The sequence below is a fragment of the Microcaecilia unicolor genome, chromosome 6 (genome assembly GCF_901765095.1).
Source record: "Microcaecilia unicolor chromosome 6, aMicUni1.1, whole genome shotgun sequence".
Lineage (NCBI taxonomy): Eukaryota > Metazoa > Chordata > Amphibia > Gymnophiona > Siphonopidae > Microcaecilia > Microcaecilia unicolor.
Genome location: NC_044036.1, coordinates 336891810 through 336906185, shown reverse-complemented (window position 1 = coordinate 336906185; position 14376 = coordinate 336891810).

The following is a 14376-nucleotide window of genomic DNA, read 5'->3' as shown; positions in this document are numbered from 1 at the left end:
ATCTAAAGTACTGGTAAATATAACTTATTTACCATTACTTTTGATCCGGGACAAAGATATGTGTATATAAGTATAAAATGTTAAATTTAACATACGTTATAATGTTTTTTTTTTTTTTTTGAAACTGGAGTCGGAATTGGTAAAAATGTGCTGACACAGTCCTGACTCCCATGCATAGTTTGTAATATTCAGTTTCTGCATGTTAAACATGCATTATATGTGCAAAATGTTATACAAAATTAGCCTCCATGCATGCTTCTGTAAAGCAAAAAAGTTAATGTTTTACCAGAAAAATATTTCTGCCTATAAACAGGAACATGAAGAGCAACCCTGAGTTGAAAAAAAAAACATTTCCTTTTTAATTGTAATGCATCACTGTAATCTTTTACTATAAATGAACCCATATTGACTCATAACCCACCCTAGGCCCTCAGCTATAAATAACATGGAACAAGCGAGTGTTCAGACCCTTTTTATACCTGGCAAAATTCCTTTCACTCGGCAAGAAGTGGTGTTTTCACAGAAATTGCCTTCTCTCAATGTTGAGATTTATTTATTGGAATCTATTAACTGCCTCTAAGAAGGGATTCACCCGAAGTGGTATATAGCTTGACATAAAACAGCATACCAAATGGTATGGGGTGAATTCTGTATGCGATTCCAAAAAAAGTGCTATTCTATAAACCAGGCTTAAAGTTAGGCGCGGTTTATAGAATAGAGCATATGCCTAGGAATCCCAGCTGACTCTAGGCACGACCAGTTACACCAACTAAAACATGGTGCAAATACTTACACATAAATTTAGGCGTGGATGCCCTTATTCTGTAACTATGCACATACCTTATAGGAGATCCTCCGATCAGGGCCGCCGAGAGACTGGGCCGGGCCCGGGACAAGGCTGCCTCCGCCGCCCCCTGAGGTCGCTGCCTTCACTCCCCCCTCTGCTCCCCCTGAGGTCATCGCTGCCGCTCCCCCTTCCACCTTCCCCGAGGTTGCCACCACTCCCTCCCTCCATCCGCCCCTCTCCGTCCGCCACCAGGCCAGGCCCCCTGCATTGAAATCATAGCGCCTCTCACCTCCGTGTGAAAGTGCTGCAAGCAGCAGGGCAGCAGATCGCCTCCCTTCGGGCCTCCTTCCCTCCTGACGAGGTTGGGACACAGGCAGGGAAGGAGGCCCGAAGGGAGGCAATCTGCTGCCTGCAGCGCTTTCACACGGAGGTGAGAGGCACTGTGATTTCAATGCAGGGGGCCTGGCCCGGTGGCAGACGATCGGCGATGGAGGGCGGATGGGACTGCGGCGCCGGGCCCCCTTTGAAGGCCCGGGGAATTTTGTCCCCCCTGCCTCCCCCCTCTCGGCGGCTATGACTCCGATCCACCTCTGATCCACCCATGACCCTCTTATTTCCACACCCCCTTCTTTGTCTCATGTGTAAAATTTAAGCACGTACATTAAATCTTAGAGCCCATAATTACTTGTTAAAAAGTCAGTTATTGACGCTAATTAGCTTATTATTCAATTAAATTGTTCGTGCCCAAATTTGTGTGTGCAATATTTAGTGACTTTTATAGAATTAGGGGGATAATGACCAAATATAAACGTTATGTTTGTCAGTGAGGTAGACTTGGAATGACAAACTGAATCCTCATAATAGGAATAACATGATACAGTGTCAAATTTACACATTAAACAGTAGAACAATCTCGTAACAGAAATATAGACCGTAATGGGCAGCATGGAAGAACATTCCTATAATATACCTTTGATACAATATCAGCACAATACAAATGAAATACTTTAAGACACGATAGGACATTTAAATAATGCAGATGTGATAAACACAATGTTAGCTTGATAGAAATGACACACCTTATTTATTTATTTATTTATTAGGATTTATTTACTGCCTATTTGAAGGCATTCACTCAAGGCAGTGTACAGTAAGAGTAGATCAAACATGAGCAATAGACAATTACAGCAGTAAAAATATTCAAATAACAATACGAAGTATGGCATATTATACTACTTACATTGTCCACACAATACGTAATAGAACATTATAATTGATAGTGAAGGGTAAGGCAAAGTTGTAACATATAGATAGGTAAGAGAGTAAGAAGAGTTAGAAAGTAAGGCGACTGATTTAAAGAAAGTTCCACATGAGGTCAAAGAGATGGTTAAATATTATCTCAGCTAGGGTAGGAGTGGATCAACATGTCCCGCTGCAGTATGTGCAACCTGGGTCACTCCTGTGTGTGAGTGAGACTAACAAGTTAGTTACTTCTTCCAGTAAAGGCTTGGTTGAAGAGCCAAGCTTTCACCTGCTTCCTGAAGTAGAGGTAGTCTTGTGTTCAGCGGAGCCTTTCAGGCAATGCATTCCAGAGTGTGGGGGCTACTCCGGAGAAGGCTCGTTTGCAGGTATTACATTGTGTAATGTCTTTTGCTGAGGGTGTGGTTAATGAGTCCTTGGGAGGATCTTAGTCACATACCTTGATAGAGGCTTCCGATAACATAGATATGATGCTTACGCTGTTCATACAGTACAATTTATTTATTTATTGGGATTTATTGGCCGACTTTATGAAGAGGTTCACCCAAGGCAGCCAAGACGCAAGTGCAATTGAGACAGATAGACAAACCAAATGAGTAGGACACAGTCATTGGAATAAATCGATGAATTGCTAAACTGAAAGCAAACTATATATACAGTCGAATAAGATCTGAGGAACTGGTCTTAGTTACAGGGTATGAAGCAAGCTAGTCTGGGAGCAGAATGAGTGGATAGTCAGTCACTACACGTATTAAACACTTGGGAGAAGAGTCGGGTTTTCACCTGCTTTCTGAAGTAGAGGTAGTCTCCAGTTTGGAGTAGCCTCTTGGGGAGTGAATTCCAGAATGTGAGGCTCTACTGCTGAGAAGAAGGCTCATTGATGGTATCACATCATGCAGTTTCTTTTGACAAGGGTACGGATGGTGATGCTCCTTGAGAGAATCTGAGGTCTCGTAAGTTTTTGATGGGCTAACTTATTCTTGAAGTACTCTGGTCCATTTTGTCTGAGGACTGTGAAAATCAAAGATTGAGTTCAAAGCTCACGTGACATTATTCAAATCCATGTGTGAAATTTGAGGTGCCTGCATTGGTACTGAAGAATTAAAACTATCACTATATGAAGATGGTATTCCCCTGTATACTACATTAAAATCCCTCCATGCTCTCCTTACTTCTATAGAATCCTTCTCTTTAGTATCTGGTTACAGGGGCGTATCTGAGGTTCGGCGGTAGGGGGGCCAGGGCTAGAGTGAGGGGGCACATTATAGCCCCCCCCGCTGCCGCCATTACTGACCCCCCTGCCGCCGCCATTGCCGATCCCCCCCCCGACGCCGTCACCTACCTTTGCTGGCGGGGGACCCCAACCCCCCCACCAGCCGACGTCCGCTTCCTCCTGCCTTTAAAAATATTCCTTCAGAAACAAGAGTCTGTGAGTCTGACGTCCTGCACGTACAACGTGCAGCGACGTCAGACTCCGAAACTGGATTGCAGGCAGCTCTTTGAATGAACAGCACGCCACGGAGGACGAAGAAGAACAGAAGACCCCCGCCAGCTGAAGGAATATTTTTAAAGGCAGGAGGAAGCGGACGTCGGCTGGCGGGGGGTTGGGGTCCCCCGCCAGCAAAGGTAGGGGGGTCCAGGGCGAAATCTGCGGGGGGCCCAGGCCCCTGTGGCCCCACGCAGATACGCCCCTGTCTGGTTATAGGATAAACTGGACTAGATCAGCTATTTTGCCCTTATCTCCTTCTGTTAGGATGGGCTTCCTCTCGTTCGCTGTGAGGGATTCACTAGCACGGCTTTGTAAAAGAAGCCCAAATTTTTTTTTAAAATACATAAAATACACTTCTAAAATAAAAATGACAACTACTCTGCCAGATTTATCCCAAACAATTCTCACAAGACTCCAGCTCAGACCTTGCTGTGTATGCTTGACGAAATAAAGATGTCATTAACTCATTTTTTATTAACGGCAACAAGCGGCAAAGAATTCCAGTTGTACTTGTTTGCTTGTGAGAGCATCGGTGGCTGGTGGAATTTGCTCTGGCTGCTCTCTCAGTCCTCTGCCCCTCTCCTTCTATTTAATAAACGTCACTTTCCAGTGGGATTTAATGAAAAGGTTTCAGCACTTCATGCTGCTGTATCTTTCATTCCCTAGAAAGGACCTGCCAGTACATGGCGAGCCACTGAAAATGTTATCTGGCGCAGTCGTCTGCTCTGTGGTCCGTTGCTTATACACAGATAATTGGAAATAAGGACGTTTCGTAGCTGTAATAGAAAAATACTTGTGTTGCTAGAATGCAAAAGCTGATGACGGATGGTGATAAATGCAAAATCTAATGTAATTAAATGGAAAATTAAAAGAAGGAAAACATAATTCTAGCAACCTCTTAGACAGAGGAAGTGCGGTTGTGTCCTGTGAGATAGCACCAGAATATGTGTGAAATATCACAGCTGTTCATGCCCCCCCCCCCCCCCTCAGCTCAAGTATCTTCTTACTGGTTCCAGGGGATGTAATTTGTGTGGTGTGGGTTGCTGGTGAGCCTGGCATCGGCAGAGCATCAGAGATTTTTTTTTTTGTTACATTTGTACCCCGCACTTTCCCACTCATGGCAGGCTCAATGCGGCTTACATGGGGCAATGGAGGGTTAAGTGACTTGCCCAGAGTCACAAGGAGCTTTCTGTGCCTGAAGTGGGAATCCAACTCAGTTCCTCTGGACAAAGTCCACCACCCTAACCACTAGGCCACTGCTCCACTGTTGCTACTATTTGAGATTCTACATGGAATGTTGCTATTCCACTAGCAACATTCCATGTAGAAGTCGGCCCTTGCAGATCACCAATGTGGCCGCGCAGGCTTCTGCTCCTGTCAGTCTGACGTCCTGCACGTATGTGCAGGACGTCAGACTCACAGAAACAGAAGCCTGCGCAGCCTTCTACATGGAACGTTGCTAGTGGAATAGCAACATTCCATGTAGACTCTCCAATAGTAGCAACATTCCATGTAGAATCTCCAATAGTATCTATTTTATTTTTGTTACATTTGTACCCTGCGCTTTCCCACTCATGGCAGGCTCAATGCGGCTTACATGGGGCAATGGAGGGTTAAGTGACTTGCCCAGAGTCACAAGGAGCTTTCTGTGCCTGAAGTGGGAATCCAACTCAGTTCCTCTGGACAAAGTCCACCACCCTAACCACTAGGCCACTGCTCCACTGTTGCTACTATTTGAGATTCTACATGGAATGTTGCTATTCCACTAGCAACATTCCATGTAGAAGTCGGCCCTTGCAGATCACCAATGTGGCCGCGCAGGCTTCTGCTTCTGTCAGTCTGACGTCCTGCACGTATGTGCAGGACGTCAGACTCACAGAAACAGAAGCCTGCGCAGCCTTCTACATGGAACGTTGCTAGTGGAATAGCAACATTCCATGTAGAATCTCCAATAGTAGCAACATTCCATGTAGAATCTCTACTACTACTACTACTACTATTTAGCATTTCTATAGCGCTACAAGGCATACGCAGCGCTGTACAAACATAGAAGAAAGACAGTCCCTGCTCAAAGAGCTTACAATCTAATAGACAAAAAATAAATAAAGTAAGCAAATCAAATCAATTAATGTGAACGGGAAGGAAGAGAGGAGGGTAGGTGGAGGCGAGTGGTTACAAGTGGTTACGAGTCAAAAGCAATGTTAAAGAGGTGGGTTTTCAGTCTAGATTTAAAGGTGGCCAAGGATGGGGCAAGACGTAGGGGCTCAGGAAGTTTATTCCAGGCGTAGGGTGCAGCGAGACAGAAGGCGCGAAGTCTGGAGTTGGCAGTAGTGGAGAAGGGAACAGATAAGAAGGATTTATCCATGGAGCGGAGTGCACGGGAAGGGGTGTAGGGAAGGACGATTGTGGAGAGATACTGGGGAGCAGCAGAGTGAGTACATTTATAGGTTAGTAGAAGAAGTTTGAACAGGATGCGAAAACGGATAGGGAGCCAGTGAAGGGTCTTGAGGAGAGGGGTAGTATGAGTAAAGCGACCCTGGCGGAAGATGAGACGGGCAGCAGAGTTTTGAACTGACTGGAGAGGGGAGAGGTGACTAAGTGGGAGGCCAGCAAGAAGCAGATTGCAGTAGTCTAAACGAGAGGTGACAAGGGTGTGGATGAGGGTTTTGGTAGAGTGCTCGGAAAGAAACTCCAATAGTATCTATTTTATTTTTGTTACATTTGTACCCTGCGCTTTCCCACTCATGGCAGGCTCAATGCGGCTTACATGGGGCAATGGAGGGTTAAGAGTCACAAGGAGCTGTCTGTGCCTGAAGTGGGAATCCAACTCAGTTCCTCAGTTCCCCAGGACCAAAGTCCACCACCCTAACCACTAGGCCACTCCTCCACTGTTGCTACTATTTGAGATTCTACATGGAATGTTGCTATTCCACTAGCAACATTCCATGTAGAAGTCGGCCCTTGCAGATCACCAATGTGGCCGCGCAGGCTTCTACATGGAATGTTGGCTAGTGGAATATCAACGTTCCATGTAGAATCTCCAATAATAGCAACATTCCATGTAGAATCTCCAATAGTAGCAACAGAATCTCAATAGTAGCAACATTCCATGTAGAATCTCCAAAAGTATCTATTTTATTTTTGTTACATTTGTACCCTGCGCTTTCCCACTCATGGCAGGCTCAATGCGGCTTACATGGGGCAATGGAGGGTTAAGTGACTTGCCCAGAGTCACAAGGAGCTGCCTGTGCCTGAAGTGGGAATCAAACTTAGTTCCTCAGTTCCACAGGACCAAAGTCCACCACCCTAACCACTAGGTCACTCCTCCACTAGATCTACAGGAGTGTGCTGTTTCGCCGTTTCATATAAAATCAATGCGTACTTCTCTGGGAGCTTATTTTATAGAAGCTTATACTGACCTTTAAATGCATCCACTCTGCAGCTCCTCAGTACCTCTCCACTCTCATCTCTCCCTACATCCCTCCCCGTGAACTCCGCTCACTGGACAAATCTCTCTTGTCGTCCCCCTTCTCCTCCACTGCTAACTCCAGGCTTCGCTCCTTTTCTCTCGTGGCACCTTATGCCTGGAATCGTCTTCCTGGACCTATATGTCTAGCTCCATCTCTATCTGTTTTCAAATCTATGCTGAAAACCCACCTTTTCACTGCTGCTTGTTAGCTCCTAGCCATTACTCAATTGCCCTCCCCTTGCTCCTTCCTTCTTTCTCACCTATTACTTCCCTCACCCGTAACTGTCTTGTCTGTCTGTATTACTTAGATTGTAAGCTCTTTTGAGCAGGGACTGTCTCTTTGTGTCAGGTGTTCAGCGCTGCGTGTGTATGGTAGCGCTATGCAAATGCTAATAATAATAATAATAATACAAGCACTTTTGTACTTTTTTGACATCTTGCCAGGTATTTGTGACTTGGATTGGCCACTGTTGGAAACAGGATGCTGGGCTTGATGGACCTTTGGTCTTTCCCAGTATGGCACTACTTAAAGAATATTCAGCAAACCAGTGAGATATCTCAACCCCAGTTATGAATCAGATGCCAAAGTAAAAAAAAGAAACTTTCAATGAATATTGAGCTTAGTCAAGATCGGGAGGCGGGGTTGGTGGTAGGGAGGCGGGGATAGTGCTGGGAAGACTTATACGGTCTGTGCCAGAGCCAGTGGTTGGGAGGCGGGGATAGTGCTGGGCAGACTTATACGGTCTGTGCCAGAGCCGGTGGTGGGAGGTGGGGCTGGTGGTTGGGAGGCGGGGATAGTGCTGGGCAGACTTATACAGTCTGTGCCAGAGCCGGTGGTGGGAGGTGGGGCTGGTGGTTGGGAGGCGGGTATAGTGCTGGGCAGACTTGTACAGTCTGTGCCAGAGCCGGTGGTTGGGAGGCGAGGATAGTGCTGGGCAGACTTATACGGTCTGTGCCGGAGGCGGGGCTGGTGGTTGGGAGGTGGGGATAGTGCTGGGCAGACTTATACGGTCTGTGCCCTGAAAAGGACAGGTACAAATCAAATAGGGTATACACAAAAAGTAGCACATATGAGTTATCTTGTTGGGCAGACTAGATGGACCGTGCAGGTCTTTTTCTGCTGTCATCTACTATGTTGCTATGTTATATGTAATAAACGATTCTTCACTATGGATCAATGGGGGTAAATCGTTGGATATACAAGGGGCCTAAAAATAAAATGCAGTAAAGTAACAGATCTTAATGGTAGCCCACGTTGATAACTCCCCCCCCCCCTTATTGTCCTAACTTTGGGTCCTGTTTATTAAGGAATATTATGGCCATCTGCACGGTTAGTGCGCGCTAATGTTTAGCATGCGCTAAAAACACTAGCACACCTCTAGTGCGTCTTAGTAAACATTGCCCTTTATGTACTTCCTTAACTAGTTAGCGGATTGAATATCGAGCTGATAGGTTAAGGGCCACCACCGCCCAGACAGTGTCGTGGCAGTTACAGATGATATTTAGTGGCACATGGTTTAAGCGGACAGCAGTATTGCGTTCAGTTCTGGTCGCTATATCTCAAAAAAGATATAACGGAATTTAGAAAAGGTTCAAAGAAGAGCAACCAAAATGATAAAGGGGATGGAACTTCTCTCATATGAAGAAAGGCTAAAGAGGTTAGGGCTCTTCAGCTTGGAAAAGAGACGGCTGAGGGGAAATATGATTGAGGTCTAGAAAATCCTGGGTGGTGTAGAACGAGTAGAAGTAATTTGATTTTTTTTAACTTGTTCCAAAAGCACGAGAATTAGGGGACAGAGAAAGAAGAGGGTGGTATTTGCATATTATTCAAGGAAGTTACATGGAAATACTTTTAAAACAAATAGGAGGAAATATTTTTCCACTCAACGAATAGTTAAGCTCTGGAACTCTTTGCCGGAGGATGTGGTAACAACAGTTAGCATATCTGGGTTTTAAAAAGGTTGGCCAATTTTCTGGAGGAAAAGTCCATTGTCTACTATTGAGACAGACATAGGATGCAACTGCTTGCCCTGGGATTTGTAACATGGAATGTTGCTACTCTTTGAGATTCTGTATGGAATCTTGTCAGTCTTTAGGATTCCAGAATCTTGCTATTCTTTGGGGTTCTACATGGAATATTGCTATTCTGAGATTTTGCATGGAATCGTCACTCTTTAGGATTCCAGAATCTTGCTATTCTGTGGGGTTCCACATGGAATGTTGCTACACTTTTGAGATTCTGCATGAATCTTGTCACTCTTTAGGATTCCAGAATCTTGCTATTCTTTGCGGTTCTACATGGAACGTTGCCACTCTTTAGGATTCCAGAATCTTGCTATTCTGTGGGGTTCTACATGGAATGTTGCTACTCTTTTGAGATTCTGCATGAATCTTGTCACTCTTTAGGATTCCAGAATCTTGCTATTCTTTGCGGTTCTACATGGAACGTTGCCACTCTTTAGGATTCCAGAATCTTGCTATTCTGTGGGGTTCTACATGGAATGTTGCTACTCTTTTGAGATTCTGCATGAATCTTGTCACTCTTTAGGATTCCAGAATCTTGCTATTCTTTGGGGTTTTACATGGAATGTTGCCACGATTTGGGTTTCTGCCAGGTACTTGTGACCTGGCTTGGCCACTGCTTGGAAAACAGGATACTGGGCTAAATGGACCATTGGCCTGACCCAGTATGGCTACTGTTATGTTCTTATGTTCTCCTCCATGCTTAAACCACGTTGAATCGACTTCTATGATTCTGTAGTTTCTGCTGATTCATAGTAGAGGAGTGTGGTAGCCGTGTTAGTCCACTCTTAAGGTTATCAATAGAAATCAAACAAAATAAAACATGGAAAAGAAAATAAGATGATACCTTTTTTTTGGACATAACTTAATACATTTCTTGATTAGCTTTCGAAGGTTGCCCTTCTTCCTCAGATCGGAAATAAGCAAATGTGCTAGCTGACAGTGTATATAAGTGAAAACATTCAAGCATTACTATGACAGTAAAATAGATACCATTGGAGATTCTACATGGAATGTTGCTACTACTGGAGATTCTACATGGAATGTTGCTATTCCACTAGCAACATTCCATGTAGAAGGCTGCGCAGGCTTCTGTTTCTGTGAGTCTGACGTCCTGCACGTACGTGCAGGACGTCAGACTCACAGAAGCAGAAGCCTGCGCGGCCACATTGGTGATCTACAAGGGCCGACTTCTACATGGAATGTTACTAGTGGAATAGCAACATTCCATGTAGAATCTATAGAAATCAAACAAAATAAAACATGGAAAAGAAAATAAGATGATACCTTTTTTAATGGACATAACTTAATACGTTTCTTGATTAGCTTTCGAAGGTTGCCCTTCTTCCTCAGATGGGAAATAAGCAAATGTGCTAGCTGACAGTGTATATAAGTGAAAACATTCAAGCATTACTATGACAGTCTGACAGGGTGGGAGGATGGGGGTGGGTAGGAGGTATGCATGGGGACATCAAAGCATATCATTGATATTCTAACAGGATGGGTGTGGATAGGTGAGGGGTGGGGTGATCAACAGAGACACACAGCTTTATGGTTTATAATGGGCTAGGAACCCCAGGTCCTTGTTAAGTCCTTTCTGTTGGGTGTTCAAATATTCAATCATTCTGACTTCAAAGGTCTTACGTTCTTGTATGGTTTTAAAGTTACCTTTCAGGATTCTCACTGTGAAGTCACTGGTACAGTGTCCTGGTCCTGTAAAATGTTGACCAACAGGGGTGGGAGCCCTACTGGCACCAGTATTGTTCATGTGATGTCTATGTAAATTGAATCTTGTCTTAAGCATCTGGCCTGTTTCTCCAATATAGCATCCTTCGTTACATTTTTTGCACTGAATGATATATACCACATTGGAAGATGAGCAAGTGAAAGATCCCTTTATGTTGAATATCTTTCCTTTGTGGATGACTTTGGGGTCCTGTGAAATATTTTGGCATAGTTTGCAACTCGATAAATTACAGGGAAGTGTGCCCTTCTGTTCCTTTTCAGTCTGTGATGGAAGTTTACTTCTGATTAGCTTGTGTTTTAAGTTGGGTGGCTGTCGGAAGGCCAGTACTGGTGGGGATGGGAATATCTCTTTCAGTAATTCATCCTCCTGGAGTATAGGTTGTAGATCTCTTATGATTTTCCTCAGTTTTTCCAGCTCTGGATTGTATGTCACTACAAGGGGGATTCTGTCTGTGGATTTTTTCTCTTTGTACTGTAGCAGATTCTCCCTGGGTGTTTTGAGGGAGGAGGCAATATTCTTGGAGATTATTTTGGGGTTGTAGCCTTTCTGTTTGAAGGATGCAGTCAGGCTTTTAAGGTGTCTGTCTCTGTCCCCTGGGTCAGAGCAGATACGGTGGTATCTTGTGGCTTGGCTGTAAATGATGGATCTTTTTGTATGTGAAGGATGGAAGCTGGAGTTGTGGAGGTAGCTGCATCTGTCTGCTGATTCAAAGAAAGAAAAGACAATTCATTGGGGAGGGAGGTGGGGTTATTTTGCTCCTGAATTTTATAGTCTGGAGATGTTTGTGGAGCTATGTCTCTTAGGTTTCTAATAGGTGATGTGGCACTGTCCATTCCAAGAACTAGTGCTTTTCAGCTCTTTTGAAAAAAGACCCCTCTTCTCCATGGCAACAAGTGCCAGGGTCAGGGATTCAGAGCTAAAGCAATTGTATAAGTGACTAAAACAGGATTTTTTTTTTTGTATATCAGCATGGTAAAATTAATTTCATTTTTCATTTAAAGTGAACCCATTGAGCGTTTTTAACCAAGTGAATTCATGCATTTATTAAAACCTATCTATTACAGCCTTAGGAAGAACTTTTCCAGTGAGCACTATGGGGGTTTTTCTAAAGAGAACATGAGCCCTAAACTTCTGAGTATTGTAATATGCTGTAGCAGAAGATTGTGGGCTAGCAACCGAGTTTAATTAGAGCCTCGGAGCATATGTTGAAAAAGTTACTTTTCTTCATTGGACACCAGGCTTTGTTGCTAATTTAACTGATGAAAACAGAATTTTATGTTCTGCGAAGTCAAGGATCAGTGTTTCCAGCACTCGGACCTCTCCAGCTGCGGTGAAATAATTGGCTGAAAATTCTTTAGCCATGTTTGTTTCAGGCACTGAAGAAGCATCCTTAACATCTTAGAAATTACTGCAAATGGATGCTTTCAAGTGGAGAGTTGACAGGTTGTTTTTCTTCAGAATATATTTTTCACATCCGTTTTCTGAACTATGGCTCTTTCTCTGTTGACAAATCCATTTTAAGTTTGCAAATAGTAGAGCAGCCACTGAGAAACGGAGCAGGATGGACACGTAGCCAATGAATGAGGTTATCAATTGAATCAAATTGTAGGTTAAATGGAGTCAGTTTTTGTTTTCACTATGTGAATTGTGGGTTTCAAGTCCCATTTTCTCTCATGAAAATAAAAAAACAAGGACTGCATGAGGCCCATCCATATGGATGGGAGTGAGAAGTTGGAACCACTCATCATTGGAAAGAACAAACAGCCCCGTTGCTTCAAGAATGTTAAGCGACTTCCTGTGTCATACGAGGTAACGCAAATTCATGGATGACTGGGGAAATTTGGAAGCAGTGGCTAAAGAAGTTAGACACTAGAATGCGGGCACAAAAGCGTCAGATTTTGTTGCTTTGTGATAATTGTGCTGCACACAGTGATGATGTCAGGCTGTTAAGCGTCAGGGTGGTCTTCCTGCCATCAAACACTACCTCTCTGATCCAACCTATGGATCAAAGCATAATAGCCAATTTCAAACAACATTATCGAGCTCTTGTGCTACGTCGTCTGATGAGGGTTATGGATGACCAGACTGGCAAGGATAAGCGTGTTGTTGAAGTGGCTCGTAATCTATCACTGTTGGATTCCCTACATATGCAGAATGAAGCCTGGAATCATGTTACACAGGCAACCATTGTGAACTGCTACAAGCGGGCAAGTTTTGTTAGGGATGTGGAGAGGGACAAAACAGATGCAGCTGTTGCAAACTCATCAGATGAGCAGGCTATTGACATTCCAGCCGGTGTTACTGAAGAGGAGTTTTCATCACTACATAGCTGTTGATTATGGTCTACAAACAGCTGACGACAGCACTGATGTCCAGATATGCGCCTACACGCAGGCAACAACGACTGATGATGAAATGAGCAGCGAGGCACATGCTGACGAAATTCAACAACCTCTTGTCACTTTTGCAAGAGTGCTGGAGAGTCTCAACACCGTGCGGGCCTATCTGGAGGCCACTGGATGTCAGTGCTATGACAGTTCTTACCGTATAATGATTTGCACCTCAAACGTTCCATGTCTGGCTGCCTGGGTTCGTAACATCTCCTGACGTCAGCCAGCCTCCAGCATTCTATTCCCCCTCACTGTCCCGCCCTCGCGTGAAGACGTAATGACAGAAGGCGGAACAGTGAGAGGGAACGCTGGAGGCGAACTGACGTCAGGAGGGATGTTATGAACGGAAGCCAGCACCAGCCAGAGAATGTTCAGGCACAAATTGAGGGGAGGAAAGAATCGCGGGACATTGAGGGGAGGGAGGAAGGGGGAGGGCAGGGCAGAGGAGAATTGATGGACATGGATGGGATGGGAGGACAGTAGAGGACAGAATCGCAGGACACGGATGGGAGGGCAGGGAAGAGGAGAATCGCTGGACATGGAGGGGAGGGCAGGGGAGAGAGAAAAAAATAAAGCTTACATGACAGCCTTCCTAGGGCATTGTTGAGGAAACGGGCATGGTTCCACTAGTATATATATAAAATGTTTGGCAAAGACTTTTTGAAAGTAACTTGCTCAGAAAGCAGATTGGCTCCATCCTCCCCCTTTCAGACCACTGATACTCTGAAACAGTAGAGTCAATCAGTGTGTAACAAAAACAGGCTGGATGGATACCGGAAGATTAATCACCACATTCTTGAAATAACATAATCTGTATATTGATAGCAATCACAGAGGCTGGATGTAACAAAAGAAAGCCCATCTATCTGAAACTCCTAGACTATGACCCACCTAATCTTGTCAAGTATCTTGGGTGTGTACTACAGCAGTTGGTCATCCAGAAACCCTTATGATTTAGTTTAAACATGTGACCAGCTAAATCAACTTCTTCATGTCTCCATCTCAAAAACCAGAAAGAACCAGTTTCAGCTATCTGATCAATCCTCATGGTCCAGCAAGAATTATCATAAAAACTGGACATCCACTGAATTCCACCCTCTTTTTTTTTTCTCTGGACCCTGGACCTGCATTTTCTCTGGACTCTGGACCTTCACTTCTCTCTCTGGACCTTCGCTGGACGCCACACACACACCCAAGATCAGACTTTTTCCA